General features: G+C 42.0%; 1 protein-coding gene across 7 annotated transcripts in view; it reads right to left on the bottom strand.

The window, feature by feature from the left end:
* Positions 1–20,869, bottom strand: part of NHSL1 (NHS like 1) — a 264,623-nt gene that overhangs the window by 25,414 nt on the left and 218,340 nt on the right. The gene's annotated exons all lie outside the window — the stretch shown is intronic.

The raw sequence follows: 20,869 nt of genomic DNA, 5'->3' as shown, positions 1-20,869 counted from the left end.
GGGCATCTATAATCCCAGCTACTTGAGAGGCTGAGGCAGGAGGATGGCTTGGACCCAGGAGGCAGAGGTTTCAGTGAGCCAAGACCATGTCACTGCACTCCAGCCTGGGCAACAGAGTGGAGACTCTGTCTTAAAATAAATAAATAAATAAATAAATAAATAAATAAATAAATAAATAAATAAAAGAAAGGCAAGCTCATGGATTTAGTTTAACGTTAAAGCCTAGAGACAAATATCATGGCTGTGGCCATCAGTTTCCATTTTTATTAAAATTTAGTTTTGCTCAAAGTAATTTCTAGCCTCAATCTTATTTCCTTCAGGCCTTGACTTTAAGGGACATTTCGAAAATGATAGAGCTATTGTTGTTCAACTATTTCTGCTCTTCTGAAGCCACTTACATGGGAAAAAATCAGTGTGAAATTGTTCAATTATAAGAAGCTGACTAAAGCCCTGCTCTGCCTAATCAGAATTCTGCTAGAAAACATTTCTAGCAGTGTCTGTTTTGATATGGATTAATATCCTAACTGTAGAGCCCTTCTTCAATACCTTTCTTTCCCATAACACCTGAAAGAGTGCAGGCAAGAAAGTTGTGTTGGCAAGCATTTTATGATGGACTTCACCCTGGCTCCACGGCAGCTGGTTCTGTGACTAAGATGTTCCAAGAAGCCCAAATGAATGCAGGTGCTTAGGAACACAACAAAATGGGTAATTGACTTTTGTGGGGGAAATGGAGCTTATAATATAAAATAAATATGTAAGAACTGCTCTTTAAGTCTGAAGCATTTAAATGGAACTACCACTTATGAAAATAAAGCTTTTAGAAAGAATTTTACTGAAGAATAAAAAGTCAGTGAACCTTCCCAAAGGGAATACCTGTACAACCAGCACTCAGTTCAATACACTCCCCCAACCCAACCACATACTCCCAAATCAGGGTAACTGCTATCGCGACTTCTAATACCACAGTTTTGTTTTATCTATAGTTGAACTTTCTATAAAGGGAATCACACTATCTGTTTTCTTTTGTGACATATTTCTTTCATTTAACATTATGTTCCTGAGGATTTATTTATCTTTACAAGGCATGTTTTAACCTTTCTGGATTTAATGCAAGTTTCTAAGAGGACACAGATGAGAAAATACAGAAATGCATTGGTTAGAAATTTCAGGCTGGGTGTGGTGGCTTATACCTGTAATCCCAGCACTTTGGGAGGCCGAGGCAGGCGGATCACCTGAGGTCAGGAGTTCAAAACCAGCCTGACCAACGTGGAGAAACCCCATCTCTACTAAACATACAAAATTAGCCAGGCGTGGTGGCACATGCCTGTAATCCCAGCTACTCGGGAGGCTGAGGCAGGGGAATCACTTGAATCTGGGAGGTGGAGGTTGCAGTGAGTCAAGATCGCACCATTGCGCTCCAGCCTGGGCAACAAGAGTGAAAATCCGCTTCAAAAAAAGAAATTTCAAACATAAAAACACTGTCATCACTGTTTACTGCTGCTGCATTCATCTTGCTGCAAAAATCTGTGTTTATTCTACAACTACTAGAGCTCTATAAATCTGAAAAAGACTAGGTAAGAGCTAATGAAAACAATTTGGTGTTGGGAATAAGGCCCTAGACTAAGAATCCAAAGACCCGAGTCTGTTCTAAACATTGATGTTTCCTTTGCTGTAAAATGGGGCCACAGAGCCTATCTCTGTGCATCCACAGAGGTGCTCTGAGGACCTAATAAGATGATAAATGTGAAAGTGTCTATGACTGTTAAATATCATGGATATAGGCAGGGAACAGTGGTTCATGCCGATAATCCCTGCACTTTGGGAGGCAGAGGCGGGCGGATCACAAGGTTGAGACTTTCCTGGCCAACATGGTGAAACTCTATCTCTTCTAAAATACAAAAAAATTAGCTGGGCATAGTGGCACGAGCCTCTGTAATCTCAGCTACTCGAGAGGCTGAGGCAGGAGAATCACTTGAACCCAGGAGGTAAAGGATGCAGTGAGCCAAGATCGCCCCATCACACTCCAGCCTGGCAACAAAGCAAGACTTAGTCTCTCTCTTTCTCTCTCTCTCTCTCTCTCTCTCTCTCTCACACACACACACACACACACACACACAATCATGGATATGAAGGTGGTACTGATATAAATATGACTTTAGAAAAGCAAAGTCACGAATTGACGCGTACGTACTTATTTTTTTCTTTTACCACAGGAGACTAACAATAATAAAGGCAGGTGTTAAAGATAAATCACATAATTAGATATCTCAATACATTTACTTGACGGTTTTAATACATAATATACATTGAATGATCATCCAATTTCTTTTCCACTTAAGGACAATGTTTGTAATTAAATGGACAAATACACTCCATTTATAAACTGAGCATGTTACTGGTGTCTTATAATACTGAATTGTACTCTATCCGTTGATATTTGATCTGATTCTGGTTAAAAGGGTTAAAATTCACACAGATCCTTAAAGATAATCAAAGAGGTTTTTGAGCCAGCAGCAGCTATGCCACACTGATGTAAATCAATTGCTTCCAGCCTTTTTGGGGTTGCGACACTTGCTAAATTTGATTTATAATACATATTCTCTACCCTTCAGATGCAGACATGCGCGCGTGCACACACACACACACACACACACACACACAAGTACACTAAAATTAATGTCACTGAAGAATTTCATGGCAGTTTGTATAAAGGCCACATGTCTGAGGTTGAATCTCAAGCTAGTAAATTAGAGGATTACTCCAATTTCCTGATACACATGCATACATATAATTTTTCAGGCAACCTTGAATTACAGTATAAATTTTGATGGCAATACGAAGCAAATCCTAACCAGAAAGATTTAAAAGAAAGAAAAGTAAAGGTTTCAGACTACAGCTCTCTACGCCCTGTAGTGAGGGCTCGCTTTTCCACGTGACGTCTGCCGTGGGAGCAGGAGGAATTACTGTCCACCGTTTGTAAGCATCTCAATGGTGCTCATCAGCCCCACTAACCTACCTTTCTTCTAGTTGACTGATAGTGTCAGAATCGATAACTCTCATAATGAAACAGCACTTCCCCGTAGGGACAATCACCAGGGATCACTCGAACATGACAACTGACAAAGAGAGTCCATTTTGTAAAGTGCTCCTTTCTCTTACAAGAAAATTTCCCAGACAAGCAGGGCACAGATAAAGTTATATGCAAATGTGACTGTGATACAGTACCGCAATCTACTAAAGGACATAAAACACCAGGATGGATGACTTCCAGGATGATGTGACTCCCATTCCTCCCAGTGTGTATAAACACAGCAGGGGCACAGAAAAACCTCCTGTATCTCAATGGCAGAACACAACATGATTAGCCCGTTAAGATGGACATGGTAACACTGAATTACTACACTGGCCTCTTAACTATCTCCATTTTCCTGCCATTGTTGACCATCCTCCCCTGCTCCTCCCCTTCTAATAGTCTGCTCTCAACACGGCAGGCAAAGGGATCTTTTCAGAAATGTAAGTCAGATCATGTTGCTCCTTTGTTCAAACCCTCCAAAGTCGTTACTGTGACCTCTAAGACCTTACATGATCTACCAGCTGGCCACTGTTACCTCCCCGATTGCATTTCCTACTATTCTTTCCCATATGTATTCTACTCCAGGCACTCCATCCTCCATGCTGTACCTTGTACATTCCATGGACACTCCTGCCTCAGGGTCTTTGCACTTGCTGTTCCCACAGCTTGAAATGCTCCTCCCATAGACATCTACACAGACAGCCCTTTGTTTCCTTTAGGTCCCCTTAAGAGTCTTCTTTTGTTGGGGTCTCACCTGTTGATCCTATTCAGTTTCAACTTCTTTCTAATATTTTGTGTCCCCTTTCCCTGCTCTCTTTTTTCCTCTTTAGTACGTATAACTAGTACACATATATTTTGTGAATCTTGTCTCTCCAACAAGAATATAAGTTCCATGAGGCTTCAAATCAGAATTGCATTGAAGGTTATTTCAGAATTTGAGCTTCAGAAGGGCCACCATTTAGTAACTGATGGCTATATGCCTTGCCCTGGGTGCAGGCTTTATAAAACTTAACTCACTTAATCTTCACAGTATTTGCCTTGTTTAATAAATAAGGAAGTGGAGATTCAAAGGAGTAAAGTAACTTGACTTTTGGAAAGTTCACAAGGGGCAGCTGAGATTAGGAGCCAGAACTGACTCCAAAGTCTCTCCTGTGAAACAGTATAAAATAACAAGGTTGTGGCAATATTTACAATAAATTACTAGGTCTTCTGGTCTCAAAACAAAATCTCCCTTTTTATCTGTCAATAAGAACAAAACCATTTGAAAATCTGTACAAGTAAAAAACAGTGTGTACCAGCATCTTGGCACTGTCATTTACCAGCTTTATGTTTTGATCAACTCAATCTCCCCATATAGAGAATAGAATGACCCAAGTAGCTTTCAAATGCTTCATGTTAATGAAATCCCTCAATATAGGGTGACTTTTTAAAAAACTGAGTTTAAGATTGCTTTATTCTCAGAATTTAAATGCAGTTTTGGGATCTGTCAATTGGTCAATAATGTTCACCAGTACCTCATATCCTGGTCCTGGAAGGAATGGAGAGTCACAAATGAAACGTAAGCCATGATTCCTTGTGTCACATTGCTTCATTTTGAAAGGGAGAGAAACAGGCAACACCGACAGTTACTTTGTAGTTTTGGATGCTGGAAGACCTGCATTGTACAGACTGCTAGGTCCTACCTTGAAATCAAACAAGCTCCCACCAGACAGGCAGTGTGGGGCCTGAAATAGGGTCTCTTTCCCATATAGTCTCATATAAAATATGCTCTCTTTCTCAGAACAGCAAACTGATCCAAAAGTGGGATTAACTAAGAAACACAAATTAGTTCAGTCTTTTTTGTTTTGATTTGTTTGTAAAAGTTAGAAAACGGAATTGTAGCCAGAGCTAAACTTAGTATTCATTTAGAATTATTACATGAAAATGGAGAACAGATGAAACTGTATAGAGCACTATTTAAAGACACCAACATACATTCCAGTCCTTTTTGGAAGACACTTAGTCTTTGATGCTCTTCCTCCTAGAATTAAATCTCTTGTGTTGACTCTTGGTTTTCAAGATCCTTAATAGTTTCATAAGGTGCCAAAATGTCTGCAGCCTTTTTTGGCTATGTCCTTCTTCTGCCTTTAGCAGACTTAGATATGAGAGACTCTGACTTCTTTCTGTCTTCCGTACATTTCTTTTTGTTTTTTTTTTCTCCTGGTGTCAACAACAACAGAAAAAGTGGGGGTAGTGGAAATAAATCCACATAGAAGCACAGTTCATGGTTCATCTAGCAACTCCATAATGGCCTACGGGTGACTTCCACATCCATATTATTAAGTCACTTTAATTGTTCATTTTTTCTTTTCTTTTGAGACAGAGTCTCACTCTGTCCCCCCGGTAGGAGTGTAGTGCAGTGACGTGATCTCAGCTCACTGCATCCTCTGCCTCTTGGGTTCAAGCAATTCTCCTGCCTCAGCCTCCCAAGTAGCTGGGATGACAGGCATGCACCACTACGCCAGGCTAATTTTTGTATTTTTAGTAGAGTTGGGGTTTTGCCACACTGGCCAGGCTGGTCTTGAACTCTTGACCTCAGGTGATCCACCTGCCTCGGCCTCCAAAGTGTTGGGATTACAGATGTGAGTCGCGGTGCCTAGCCTCATTGTTCATTCTTTCGTACATATTATATTAGTCCCTTTACCTTAAATCTAATTGCTTTATCAAGAGCTCTAAACTTTCTTTTTCTGTTGTTTTTGAGATGAGGTCTGGCTCTTTCGCCCAGGCTAGAGTGCAGCAGAGCGATTATGGCTCATGGCAGCCTCAGGCTTCTGGGCTCAAGCCATCCTCCTGCCTCCGCCTCCAAAGTGCTGAGATTACAGGTCTGAACCACCACACCAGGCCCTAAGAGCTCTAAACTTTCTTATCACACAGCGAATTAAAATATTTTGGATCTTAACTGTCCCATATGAAGTGATCCTTTCCTCAAATTAATGAAAATACTTAATTAGAACATATATGTCTTATTTGTAATCATATATTGGTATAACAAATTATGTATAAAAATTATATAACACCATGAATATTCAAGAACTCACTAACTCACTACCCAACCCATGACCTAAAATATTACTAATAAACTGCATCTCATGTCCCCATCCCAGCTCCCTGCTTCCCCAGAGGTGACCACTAGCCTGAATTTGTGTTCATAATTACTCTTGGTATATGCGTGCATGTATGTGTATCTGTGCATAAATTTGCTTTGACTTTTATAAAAATAGTATTATTCTCTTTGTGTTTTTGTCTTACTATTATCTTTCTAAGACACAGCCATGTAGCTGTGTGAAACTATCATTCATTCATTTCACTAGGGTATACATTCCACTCCAGTACTACATTGATTTATTCATTTTTTAATTGATGGTCAATTGGGTTGTAAAAGATGCTCTTTGTATTATCTCAACAATGCAAAACTCCCCATAAGAGAATGGTTAGGAGGAAAGGGCTGTGGCAAAGGCTCTATTTCCCGTACGCTCATTGCTAGAAGGAAAACATGAGCTCTGGAGTCTAGGTTTAAACCCTGGTTTTGCTTTTAGGGGTGACAGATGTGTTCACTATCTTGATTATGGTAATGGTCTCCTGTGTGTATACATATGTCAAAATTTGTTAAGTTATATGCTTTAAATATGTATAGATTTAAATATGTATAGATTATTTTATGTAAGTTATACTTCAATAAAAGTGTTTTAAAAAAGAAAGATCTTGTTTCAGTATTTAAAAGCTATGTGATCTTAGGCAAGTGATCTAATCTCTCCAAGACAGAGTTTTCTCATCCACGATATGGGCATAATCAAAGCTACCTTGCATGGTTGCAACAAATACTGAATATATTCCCATATAGCACTGAGCACAGTCCCTGGCACCTGAGCCTTTCCGTGTGCCAGGTACTTGGCATCATACTGGAAACACAGAGATCAACAAGATAGGGATGCTGCCCATTAATCTGGAAGAGAAGGCAGGTATGAATAGACCCTGATTATAGAGTAGTGGGATGTAAACAGCAAGAGAAACTGGAATGGGTCACTAGAGATACTCTTGCTGGTTTGCAGGCAAAAAGGCCTGGGAATGACAGACCCCAATTTTCTTATTTTTACCTGCTATGGCATAGAGTAAGAAGGTGCCATAACTGCAGAGCAGTGAGCATCAACTCATTTGTGTTTCTACAGTGTCCTGAAATTAAGAGACCCAGTAACACATGATTGCATACAGAGTAATCACTTCCAGACTGTAAGCTACCCTAGGCCAAGAACGGAATCCATATACTGAGACCAAGTAGCGCTTAAAAACTTTTTTGAGGGGAAGAAAAAATTGAGTGTACCAGACAAGTCAAAGACGAATAAGAAAGGACAAAATCAGACATAATGAGGAGGAACTGCGGTAATTTAGTAATCTTGCCCTTTGCTTAACCAGCATGGTGGAGTGAAAAGAAAAGAGCTCCAAGGAGCCCGCATTCACACGCTCCCTGGTGCTTTTGAGCTATGGGATCTTGAGAAAGCCTTTTCATGTTTCTGAGTCTCCATTTTCAGATTAATTATTTAATCTTTTACTATAATGATTGGGGGAGTAACCAAAGTTTTATAAAACAGACATCGTCTATTAAATCATTTTCTTTGAAGTGTGGTTCGAAATACCAAGCAGCTATTAAAATAATCTGTTGCCGGGCGCGGTGGCTCAAGCCTGTAATCCCAGCACTGTGGGAGGCCGAGGCGGGTGGATCACAAGGTCAAGAGATCGAGACCATCCTGGTCAACATGGTGAAACCCCGTCTCTACTAAAAATACAAAAAATTAGCTGGGCATGGTGGTGTGTGTCTGTAATCCCAGCTACTCAGGAGGCTGAGGCAGGAGAATTGCCTGAACCCAGGAGGTGGAGGTTGCGGTGAGCCGAGATCGCGCCATTGCACTCCAACCTGGGTAACATGAGTGAAACTCCGTCTCAAAAAAAAAAAAAAAATCTGTTTCATGGGGCTTCTTATGGAAAATAAGATCTAATTTGTAAAAAAGTTCTATATTTTAACGTGTTCCATGATGAACAAGTTAGCAATAGCATAATCACTGGTAGTTCTACATACAGATAACCTGTCAAGGCACGACAATCAGAAATCTGTCAGTAGCTGCTGATACCTCTCAAATTTATTGCCTTGGGCAGGAAATTCTATGTGAGTGGAACAAAAGACAAGATGTTCGGGAGACTGGCCATGTTTTTATAAAAACAGACATGGTCTATTGAATCATTTTCTTTGAAGTATGGTTTGAAATACCAAGCAGCTTAATAATACTCATCATCGTCATTTGGGCACCTGCTATGAGCCAGGCACTGTGCTAGGGGTTTCACAAACATTAATTTACTTCAACCTCACACCAACTCTCCAAGACAGGTAGAGTAACTAAGTAATTTTATCAAAACCAGACACTTTGAGAACGAAAGGGGGTGCAATTAACAATTACTCAGAATAACAGCTGTAAACCAGAGCTGTCCCAAGCAAACCAGAACAGGTGGCTTTATCTATTTACAGTTGAGGAAACAGAACCTCACCAACGAAAGCAACTTATCCAAGGCCACTGAGCTCTGACAGGTGGAACAACTTATGCAAGGCCACTGAGCTCTGACAGGTGGAAAAGCTGCCCCAAACCAACACTCTCAAGCATCATGTTAAATAAGCCTCCTGTGTTTACAGGTATGGCAGCAAGGTTACTATCTTTTCTCAAAGTCTTCCTTTGACTTAAATATTTCTTATCAACAAAGCCTAAAACAGAAGCTGACATGCCAGTTCAAAGAGTAACAGGAAATAGGGAAATTTCTATCTCTATCACTACTATTAAAGCCAACTGTTGAGTGCCAAAAATGCATCTCTTTAGGGGTGAATTTTACGCAAGAGATTGCATAACTCATGGTTGCTATCCTTTCTGCTGCGACAATGGGGACTCTGTGAATGTTTCTCAGATTCAGTGAACATACCATCAAATATAACCTCCAATAATGACAGGTGGAAAAATTCCCTGTCAACTCAGAGTACGTATTTTGGCACTGATAACTGACCTCCCTTCAAATGCAAGAACCTCTTTGGCAGTAGTTGGTATATGCTGAAAACTGAAAGGACAAAAAAGTCAAAAATAGAACACAAAGCAATGGCATACTCTTTCATTCAGAGTTGAAGAAAAAGGTATTTTCTGGAATTTCCTTCTTCTTCTTCTATTTATTCATTTTTCTGAGACAGTCTCACTCACTCTGTTGCCCAGGCTGGAGTGCAGTGGCAAAATCTCATCTCACTGCAACCTCCGCCTCCCAGATTCAAGCAATTGTCCTGCCTCAGCCTGAGTAGCTGGGACTACAGGTGCATGCTACCATGTCCAGCTAATTTTTATATTTTCTTTTTTTTTTTAATTTTTATAATTTAAAACAGGGGGAAGTGCGAGAAACAGGGTTTCACCATGTTGGCCAGGCTGGTCTGGAACTCCTGACTTCAAGTGATCCGCCCACCTCAGCCTCCCAAAGTGCTGAGATTACAGGCATGCAGCACCACGCCTGGCTTATTTTCTGGAATTTCTAAATTGCTTTGCCAATAGCACTTTTTTTTTCCATGCATCATACTTATGTTGAGATGAGAAGCATAACATATACAATTGGAAATACTTCAAACAATTTTCTTCTTGCTACACTATATTCCCACTTCGAACATCAAAGATATGTGTGGATCTCATTAGCAAAACACCTTTCTTTGTACCAAAATACATGGAGTCCTACTTGGTGTTTCACATTAGGATAATGAGGATAATTACTCTAGAAGAATTTGCCAGAGTAAATAACCAGAATAGACGTCCTCCAGGCTCTCTTTTCTAATTTATATGTCCTTAACCTTTGCCTTATCAACAACTCGTCTTAAGCACATAATGGATTTTTAATATTTGTTGAATGCAAATTAGATGCTTTATGTAAGAAATACCTCTTTAGATGTCAATTAATTTGTTAACTCATGCATCCCTTCTATATAGTCATTGCTCTTTGTAACATACCCCTCCCCTCAACACCTACTAGGAAATATAAAGGTTTTCCAGATCAAATTTCCCCTCCAAACTGACTTCCATGCACTGTGTATTTAAAATGATCCCAACTGTTAGGGTGATCTTAATAACATGAATCATGGTTAGAGGTCTTAGTCTTATCTCGGAAGACCATACTGCTGGCTTGGAGCCCCTTTCAGCAGTTCCTGGATTCCCACCTGATTTCAAATGAATTGAGGTTTTCAAAGTGTTTCAAAAATTGGTAATCCTACAGAAGTTACTGAAGGTGCGAGAAAAAGAAAAGAATCAAGACTATGCCCAATGTTCCTGACTTAAGTAACTGGTAGAATGGAGTTGTGGTTTACTGAGCTGATTTTGGAAAACTATGAAAGGAGGGAGGGAGGTTGTTTTGTTTTTTCTTTTAAAAGAAATGTGAGAATCACATATTTGGATTTGGACAAATGAGACACATGTAAGACATTTCAGGGGAGATGAACAGTAAGCAGATAACTGCATGAGTGTAGACTAAAGACATAAATTTAGGAAATATCCATGCATGGTACTTAGAGCCATGGGACTCAATAAAATCACCCAGGGAGTGAGCCTGTGACAGAGCAGCAGGGGTTCTAGGTTTGAGCTCCAGAGTTAAACCAACTTTTAGATATTTGAAAGAAAGGGACCATCCAACAAATGACTGAGAGGCAGTGGCTGGTGAGGGAAGAGGAAAACCAGGAGTGTGTCGTGTCATGAGAGCCAAGTACTCTTAGAAGAAAAGAATCATAAACAATGTCAAATGCTGAGAGGCTGAGTAAGGTGAAGCCTGAGAATTAACTATTAAATATTAGATTTGGCAACGTGGAGGTGACTGGTAGATTTAACAAGAATAGTTTAAGTGTGTGCTGGGGATAAAAGTTTGTTTGGAGGGGCTTTAAAAGAGACTGTGAAGAAAGGAAGTGGAGATGGCAAGTCTAGACAGCTCTTTGGACATGTTTAATTATAAAGTTGAACAGAATGATGTGGTAGAAATTTGAGGGGGATGAAAGGTCAAAGAAGGGTTTCTTCAACATGAAAGAAAATACAACATGTTTGTATAATGGTGGTTATGATGCAATCAAGACATAAAATTGATTAGGGTTAAAAGAGAAGAATAAATTGCAAATACAAGGTCCTTGAGAGGTTGGCCTTATTCATCCCACTGGAAATGCCTGACCCTCATCTAGGTGCTTGCATCACAGCAGGGCAGAAGAGGAGTAAGGACTGCTCACCCATCGCAATGGTGAGAAAGGGTGAGTCCATAAAGGAGGAGATGTAAGAAGTCTGATGGGTTTGATGTTGAAAAATACGACCCCTGATTGCTTTTGTTTTCCTACTGTAGCCAATGAGTCTGTTTTTTGTTGCTGCAAAAGAATATATGAGACTAGGTAATTTATAAAAAGAAGAGGTTTATTTAGCTCTTTTTGCTAAATAAGAGGTTTTGCAGGTTGAGGAGTTCAAGGGCACAGCCCTGGCTTCTGGCAAGGGTTTTCATGCTGTGTCACAACATGGTGGAGATGATCAAAAGGGACGCAGACATGTGCAATGAGGGGAAGATCTGAGGGGCTTCTGGCTTTATAACAACTGACTCTCACTGGAACTAACCTATTCCCACAAGAACCAATCCCATCAAGAGAGAGAGCAGAAACTCACTACCAAGCCAGAGAACACCATGAAGCTATTCATAAGGGATCTTCCTCCATAGCCCAGACACTTCCTACTAGGTCCCAACTTCCAACACTGCCACAGTGGGATCAAATTTCAACATGAGTTTTGGTGGGGACAAACTCAATCCATATCCAACCAAGCAGACAGGATCTGCAAATGAAGCAGAAGAAGTTGTGTTTGGAGAGTTGAGAAAGTGTGAAATATTACTTGGGAGAGTGGAAGAATGAACTGATGAGTTAATATAGGACTGCTAGGCAGCACTTGAGGTTTGAAGTCGTGCATTTGCAGTGAAACATACTCTGACATTCTTCTCTAGCCTTAGGCTTTAGTGCAAAGCAAGGAAAAGTTGGATCAAACTGGAGTTGGGACTTTGCCAGGAAAGTGGCAGAAGGAAAAAGGAGCCTGCAGAGTTGAAAATGCGTGCAAAGAGGTGAGTACACTCGCAGGCCATGTAATATAAACTGGGGAAGGATGAGTGTGGACATGAAGAGGGAAGGGTTAAGGGGTGAGAATTTCTTAGAGGGTCAAATATTTTTTGTGATGAGATTCTAGAGAAACCAAGCTAGGAAAATAACAGATGGAGTTATCCTCAACTCTTCTTTGTCCTGTAACTTAAGCAAATCCCGCAGGATTCACTTTCCCAAATAAACCTAGAAACCCCACCACCGCTACTCTGGGCCCAGCCATGCTTGGCTGTCACTTGCCTGGATTACTGCCATGGCCTATTGTCTTGTCTCTGTGCTTGTGTCTTCCACTCTCTATGGTCTAATTTTCCTACAGAAAAATTCCATTAAATAATAAAGCAGATCATATTACTTTCCTGCTCAACTCCTCCAGTGACCCCTCCTATCACCCAGGAGCAACTAATCCAAAATCTTTACTGTTGCCAATTAGGTCCTATGTGATCTGGTCCTTGGTTATTTCCCCCAAAGTCATCGCCACTCTTCCCCTTGCTCAGTGCCTACCTGCTCTGCTGTGTGGCTATTCCTCTCACAGGATAACTAGAATAAGGTTTCTAGGCAGTCCCATGTGTGATATTCTTTTTTTAAAATTTTTTAATTTTACGTTAAGTTCTGGGATATATGAGCTGAACATGCAGGTTTGTTACACAGGCATACATGTGCCATGGTGCTTTGCTGCACCTATCAACCCATCATCTAGGTTTTTAAGCCCCACCTGCATGAGGTATTTGCCCTAATGCTCTCCCTCCCCTCTCCCCACCCCCCGACAGGCCCCCGTGCGTGATGTTCCCCTCCCTGTGTCCATAAGTTATTGTTCAACTCCCACTTGTGTGATGTTCTCCTGTGTCACTTGATGGTCTGCTCTAATGATGACTCTCAGAGTCCTTCTTGGACACTCAATCTAAAATGACAGTCCTGTTGCTCTAGAACTCTCCTTACCATTGTTTTATTGACCTTCATAACACTCGTCACCACCCGGTGTTGTATGATGCTTGTTTGTTCCCCATGATCTGCCCTTCAATAGAAGGGGCTCTGGTTCACTTGATGGCTTCTCAGCACCTAGAACAATGCTTGACATATTGGCAGGACTGAATATTTACTTAGCAAATGAATAAGAGGGTGGGCAAGATGGCAGCCACGCAGTGAGGTCGGGTGTTCAGCCCTCCTTACCGCTACCTGGTCCTCAATCTCACTCCTTGTTTTTGATGGGGACTCTGGAAGCAGTAGTTATACCTGGACACCAGGCGCAACCTGACAGAGGCTGACAGGCTGCTGGCCACTAGCCTGGCCGCCACAGTCAGCATCACCCTTCTGTCCACTTCCTGCTTTGGCAGACCCTGGTGTTGTGGGCAGACTGGGCCCTCAGCACTACACTCCTGGTGCTCCATGGCCTGGAGGCCATCTTGCAGGTGGTGTCCATCGCTGCCCTCGCCAGGGGCTTCTGAAGATGGCTCAGGGCAGGAAGACCCAGGATGGGAAAGCTGGAGAGGAGAGCAGGCCTAGGCCGCTGGAGAACAGCTGCAGGGTTGGTCCATTAGCATCTCAGCGGCATTTGCACTTAGCGCTAAACACATTCTCTGTGATTTTTTTTCCATTTCTAGATTCACTATAAGTGATCCTTAAAAAGTATCTAAGCTGTTATTTTATAGTAGCTTCCCTTCACCTGTTTTTATTGTGTGTTTTCTATGTTTGGAATAATTACATTCAAATAGCAAGATTATTTTCTCTTCACCTTTTTTTTTTGAGACAGAGTCATGGAGTCTGGCTCTGTTACCCAGGCTGGAGTGCAGTGGCATGACCTCGGCTCACTGCAACCCCTGCCTCACAGGTTCAAGCAATTCCCCTGCCTCAGCCTCTGGAGTAGCTAGGTCTATAGGCACGTACCACCACACCCAGCTGATTTTTATATTTTAAGTGGAGACGGGGTTTCACTATGTTGGCCAGGATGGTCTCAAACTCCTGGCCTCAGGTGATCTGTCCGCCTCAGCTTCCCAAAGCGGTGGGATTATAGGCATGAACCACTGAGCCTGGCTCTCTTTAACATATTTTTTAAATAAAAAAATGTATATGCCTCCAAAAAAAAAAAAAAAGAAAGAATGAATAAACTGCTTGTTTAAAAAGCTCAGAGAGAATAATCTTATTCCACTCCCACGTTCTACATAAGGATATTAATGCCTTAAAGGGGCTGTGATGCATCCAAAGGAACACAGCAAGGGGCAGAACTAAAACTTGCAATTGGTCTCCTAACTCCAGAATGCCACTATCTCTTCACTGCCCCCTTCCTCATCATTCACGCAACTATTCTTTTGGTCTCAGTCCTCAGTGACCTTTCGCCTGTGGCAATAGCCCCATAACTATTCTTCTTACCTACTTCACCTTCACCTCATCCCTCCCCCGTTTCCTCACTACCCAAGTCAAAGGAATTTCTTTTCCACCTAGTACTATACGCCCAACACTTACAACAGCAGGTTATATATATTACTCTTCATTCTACTTAGTTCTCCCTACCCTGTAGCTGTAAAATCCTCTAGGCGTGTACAGATATCTTACTAATCTTTGCATTTTGCAGCATCTGATATCTGACATGTCACATACACTCTTTTTCGTTGTTGTTGTTTTGAGATGGAGTCTGGCTCTGTTTCCTAGGCTGGAGTACAATGGCATGCATGATCTCAGCTCATTGCAACCTCTGCCTCCCGGGTTCAAGGAATTCTCCTGCCTCAGCCTTCAGAGTAGCTGGGATTACAAGCACCACACCCAGCTGATTTTTGTATTTTTAGTAGAGATGGGGTCTCACCATGTTGTCCAGGCTAGTCTTGAACTCCTGACCTCAGGTGATCCACCCACCTCAGTCGTCCAACGTGCTGGGATTACAGGCGTGAGCCACTGCACCTGGCCCCACATACGCTCTCAAGCAACATTTATTGCATTGGCTGCTTTCTGTTTCTAAAATGTTCTTCCAGAAATGAATGATTTTCCTGTTTCTAAAACGTTCTTTCAGAAATGCTCATTCTTTCAATCCCAATCACCTCCATGCTGAGTAAGGCCTATCCTTTTCATTTAATATTGCAACTGCCCCTCCAGTTTATTTTACTCCAGAGCACATGCCACTTTCTAACAGAGCAAAATTACAGTCATGTGCAGCATAATGATATTTCAATTAATGACAGACCATGTATATGATGGTGGTCCCGTAAGATTATAATGGAGCTGAGAAATTTCTATTGCCTAGTGATGCCACAGCCATCACACCACAGCACAACACATTACTCCTGCTTGTGGTGATGTTGGTGTAAATAAACCCACTGCCCTGAGTCATATATAAATATGACACAATTGAGGCCGGGGGCGGTGGCTCATGCCTGTAATCCCAGCTCTTGGGAAGGCCGAAGCGGGGGGATCCCTGAGGTCAGAAGTTCGAGACCAGCCTGGCCAACATGGCGAAACCCCGTCTCTACTAAAAATACAAAAATTAGCTGGGCATGGTGGTGGGTGACTGTTATCCCAGCTACTTGGGAGGCAGAGGCAGGAGAATAGCTTGAACCTGCGAGGCGGAGGTTACAGTAAGCTGAGATGATGCCATTGCACTCCAGCCTGGGTGACAGAGCAAAACTCCATCTCAAAAAACAAACAAAATATGATACAATTATGCGAAGTACATACTTGATAATGATAATAAATGACTATGTTACTGTTCTATGTATTTATCATACTATACTTTTTGTTATTTTAGAATGTATTCCTACTTACGAGAAAGGTTAACTATAAAAGACCCTCAGCAGGTCCTTCAGAAGATATTCCAGAGAGGGTATTGTTATCACAGGAGATGACAGCTCCATGGGTGCTATTACCCTTGAAAAACTTCCAGTAGGACAAGATGTGGAGTGGGAAGACAAGGATATTGGTGCTCCTGACCCTGTACCCTCTGCGGCCCAAGGCTAATGTGTGTGTTTGTGTCTTAGTGTTTAACAAAAAAGTTTAATAAGAAAAACATTTTAAATAGAAAAGCTGTTACAGAATAAGCATATAAAGAAAATATCTTTGTACAGTTGTACCATGTATTTGTTTTCAGCTGTGTTATTACAAAAGAGTCAAAAAGCTTACAAAATTTAAGAGCTTATAAGGTAAAAAAGGTATAGTAAGCTAAGGTTAATTTACTAGTAAAGAAAGAAACATATTTCTTTTTCGTAGAGATGGAGTCTCAGTTTATAGCCCAGGCTAGTCTTGAATTCCTGGGCTCATGCAATCCTCCCACCTTGGCCTCTCGGAGTGCTGAGATGACACGTGTGAGCCACCAAAACTGGCCACAAAAATATTTCTTTATAAATTTAGTGCAGCCTAAGTATACAGTGTTTATAAAGCCTACAATAGAGTACAATAATGCCCTAGGCCTTCACATTCACTCACCAGACTCACTTATCACACTCACCCACCCACCCACCCACTCGCTCACCCACCTGCCCACTCACTCACTGATTCACCCACCCACCCACCCACCCAGAGCAACTTCCGGTCCCGCAGACTCCACTCATGGGAAGTGCCCTATTTAGGTGCACCATTTTTCATCATTTCTACTGCATTTTTATTGTGCCTTTCCTATGTTCAGCTACACAAATATCATTGTGTCACAATTCTCTATAGAGCATTCAGTACAATAACACGCTGTAGCCCAGGAGCAACAGGCTATATACCAGGGGTCCCCGGCCCCGTGGACTTGTACCCATCTGTGGCCTGTTAGGAACTGGGCTGCACAGCAGGTGAGTGGTAGGCGAGTGAGCATTACTGCCTGAGCTGTGCCTCCGGTCATATCAGCACCAGCAACTAATTCTCACAGGGGCGCAAACCCTATTATGAACTACGCATGTGAGGGATCTAGGCTGTGCCCTCCTTATAAAAATCTAACTAATGTCTGATGATCTGAGTGGAACAGTTTCATCCCAAAACTGACCCACCCACCCCAGTCCGATCCATAAAAAAATTGTCTTCCATGAAACCGGTCCCTGGTGACAAAAAGTTGGGGGCCACTGGGCTAACCCATCCAGCCTAGGTGTGTAGTAGGCTATACCATCTAGGTTTGGGTAAGTGCATCTTATGATGTTTGCACAATGGCCAATCACCTAACAATGCATTTCTCAGCATGTATCCCTGTCATCACACGATGCATGACTGCATTTGCTCATAGTGCCTCCCCGTGATATCAAAGCTCCATCAAAGACAGAGATTTCTTGCGTTTGGTTTACTGTTACATCTCCAACACCAAGCACAGTCTCTGGCACACAGAAACTGATCAATAAGTCCTTGTTTTACAAAGGAATTATAATTTTATGCTTGAAGGAGCTCTTCTTCAGAACACATTACAAAGGGTTGAGGAGTGCATCTGGGTCCTAAATGACCACCACTGCTGGCTGAAGGATGCATCTGTGCATCACAGTGATCTAGTGAATGGCAGGAGGGGCCATGAAGATGAATAAGATTTGGACTCAGGGCAAATATTTACTTAGGAGTAGTAACTCAAGGAATTACTGTTGAATGAATAAGCCAACTAAGCAGCCAATCACGTACTACGCGGATACATACAAATGAAACCCTCACTTCAACCTGAAGACATTTGCACATGAGTTATGGAGAGGGACCTGTAGGAAGTGGTAGACAAAATACAAGGCTTATACATTTCATTTCCATACCAATTTCAGGATCTTTGTCACTGACAGCAGCACTAAGACTTGTTAATTGTATACAGTTAAGAAGAACAAGGCTGAGCTTGGTGACTCACACCTGCAAGCCTAGAACGCTGGGAGGCCAAGGTAGGCAGACTGCTTGAGCCCAGGAGTTCTAGACCAGCCTGGGCAACATAGCAAAACCCCATCTCTACAAAAAAAAAAAAAAAAAAAAAAATACAAGAATTAACTGGGCCTGGTGGTGTGCACCTGTATTCCCAGCTAGCTACTCAGGAGGCTGAGGCAGGAGGATGATTTGAGCCCAGGAGGTTGACACTGCAGTGAACTATGAGTGCACCACTGCACTCCAGCCTGGCCAACAGACTCAACAGAGTAAGACCCTTTTCTCAAAAAAAAAAAAACAAAAACAAAAACAAAAAAAAAAACCCACAAACAAAGAAACAACATGTAAAAATGAAGAACCAAACATTTTCTCTGGCAGAGAGTGCTGCAAGTAATCCAATCATGATGAATAAGCAAAAAGATGGAAAATGTGCTCTAAGATCACTGAATTGACTATGTGGGGTGGCAAGTGGCGTTCTGATGCTCCACAGAATCAAGAAATGGAGAGGTTAATACAACACTGAATGAGGTAGCTCAATGAGAAGAATGTTGAGGAAGGAAGGAAAGAAGGCAGGGAGGGAGGAAGGAGAGGCAGGCGGTTAGCTACTATGATGGTATAATTTGTTAGCTGATATTTAACTAGTATATAATAATGTCTAATTAATATATATTTGAGAAAATAAGATAATTTGATATTTTATCCTAAAACCAATCTCTTAATGGAGATTGCCTTGGGATGACATTCAGATCTAAAGATTTAACATTTTTCTAATATACTTCAATTTGGCTCTACATATTTAAGAAAAATAAGTTACCCATAAATATCTCTAATGACATATTCCAAGGATTTCACAATACTTTTAATGAAGAACAATTATTAACCTGTTTTTTTTTTTCCTGAGACACGTTCTCACTCAGTTGCCCAGGCTGGAGAACAGTGGTACGAACACGACTCACTGTAGCCTTGACTTCCCAGGCTTAAGCAATCTTCTCACCTTAGTCCCCCGGGGAGCTGGCACTAGAGGTACGCTACCACACCAGCTAGTTTCTGTTCTATTTGTTGTAGAGACAAGGTCTTGCTACATTGCCCAGGCTGGTCTCGAATTCCTGAGCTCAAGCGATCCAGCCACCGCGGCCTCTGAAAGTGCTGGGATTACAGGTGTGAGCCACCACACCCAACCTAACCTGGATTTTTAAAAATCACAAAAGTAGCAAAAATGTATAGCAGCCAAGAAAGTTAAGATTTGGAAGTGGCTGTGTGCTTCTGTAACAGAGCAAGTAGACGAAAGCCAAGACGGCAGACACTGTAACCTGGAGAGGGTTGGCAGGGAGCCCGGAAGATAGCTCTCCTCCCACACACACCAGGCGGGTTCTCCCACTGCCCAACTTCTCCCCTTCTCAAAAAGAAGGACCCTGCGGGCCCCAGTGAGACCTGTCAAGGGTCCTACAGTCAACTTCTCATTCTTGTTCTAGTGATGCCAGTGCCAGCAAATCACACTAAGGTCATTATCATGGAAACATTTGTGTTTACTGGCATGTCATGTTATATCACATAAAGAATGACTTTTATATACATTCTCTTATACATGACCATTTTCTTCAGACTCATTTTCAGCAGGATAGGAGCCTGTTTTTGTTTGTTTGTTTATTTGTTTTTGAGATGGAGTCTTGCTCTGTTGCCCAGGCTGGACTGCAGTGGCTCAATCTCGGCTGACTGCAACCTCTGCCTCCGGGGTCCAAGCAACCCTGCCTTAGCCTCCTGAGTAGCTGGGATTACAGGTGCATGCTACCATGTCCAGCTCATTTTTTTTTTTTTTTTTTGAGATAGAGCCTTGCTCTGTTGCCCAAGCTGGAGTGCAATGGTGCGGTCTTGGCTCACTGCAACCTGCGCCTCCCAGGTTCAATCGATTCTCCTGCCTCAGCCTCCTGAGTAGCTGGGATTCAGGCATCTGCCACCACGCCTAGCTAATTTTTGTACTTTTAGTAGAGACAGGGTTTCACCATGCTGGTCAGGCTGGTCTCGAACTCCTGACCTCGTGATCTGCCCACCTCGGCCTCCCAAAGTGCTGGGATTACAGGTGTGACCCACTGTGCCTGGCCAATTTTTTTAGTATTTTTAGTAGAGACAGTTTTACCATGTTGGTGAGGCTGGTCTCGAACTCCTGACCTTGTGATCCACCTGCCTCAGCCTCCCAAAGTGCGGGGATTACAGGCATGAGCCACGGCGCCTGGCTTAGGGGCCTGTTTTCTCGGGGGCGATTCGTCTACACTCTCACACACACATCTGGGAGAGGGCTGTTTGGCTGTTGGGGTCTGTGGCAATGGTACAGAGGAGTAGAAACTAGTCCAGAGACCTAACTTCCCTCAGAGTTGAGTGCCATGGTAAGCAAAGAGCTATGTAAGAATTTAGAAATTATTTTTCCATTCTCCAGAGAATCTTAGGATGCTGTCATGACAATGCCAATTTGCTAGTGGACTCTATACACCCAGAAACCATCTGTCTCACCAGGCCCCACTATAAAATTTTCTTCCTTCTCTGAGCATTGGTAGAAGGCTAAAGTCTATCTGGATAAACAAAAGTTTTACTATGTAATTCACCTTCTGTTTTCATTTTCTACTTATGCCAACAAGAGAAAAGTAGAAGTTTTCGAAATTAAAGTTCAGATCAATTTTGAAATGGCTGCTTTATCCATTACAGTAAGAGACTGTCTTTGTATATTTTAAAGGCTCAAAGGACTAACCCAATTTGTGAATATGCCTTTCAAGAAATAGGAAAAACATTATGTGATAAAAATCTCGGTGGGGAGGGAAGGA

Source organism: Sapajus apella, unplaced genomic scaffold (assembly GCF_009761245.1).
Source record: "Sapajus apella isolate SASKATOON/1434 unplaced genomic scaffold, GSC_monkey_1.0 scaffold6, whole genome shotgun sequence".
Taxonomy (NCBI): domain Eukaryota; kingdom Metazoa; phylum Chordata; class Mammalia; order Primates; family Cebidae; genus Sapajus; species Sapajus apella.
This window is presented reverse-complemented; position numbering and strand designations above follow the sequence as displayed.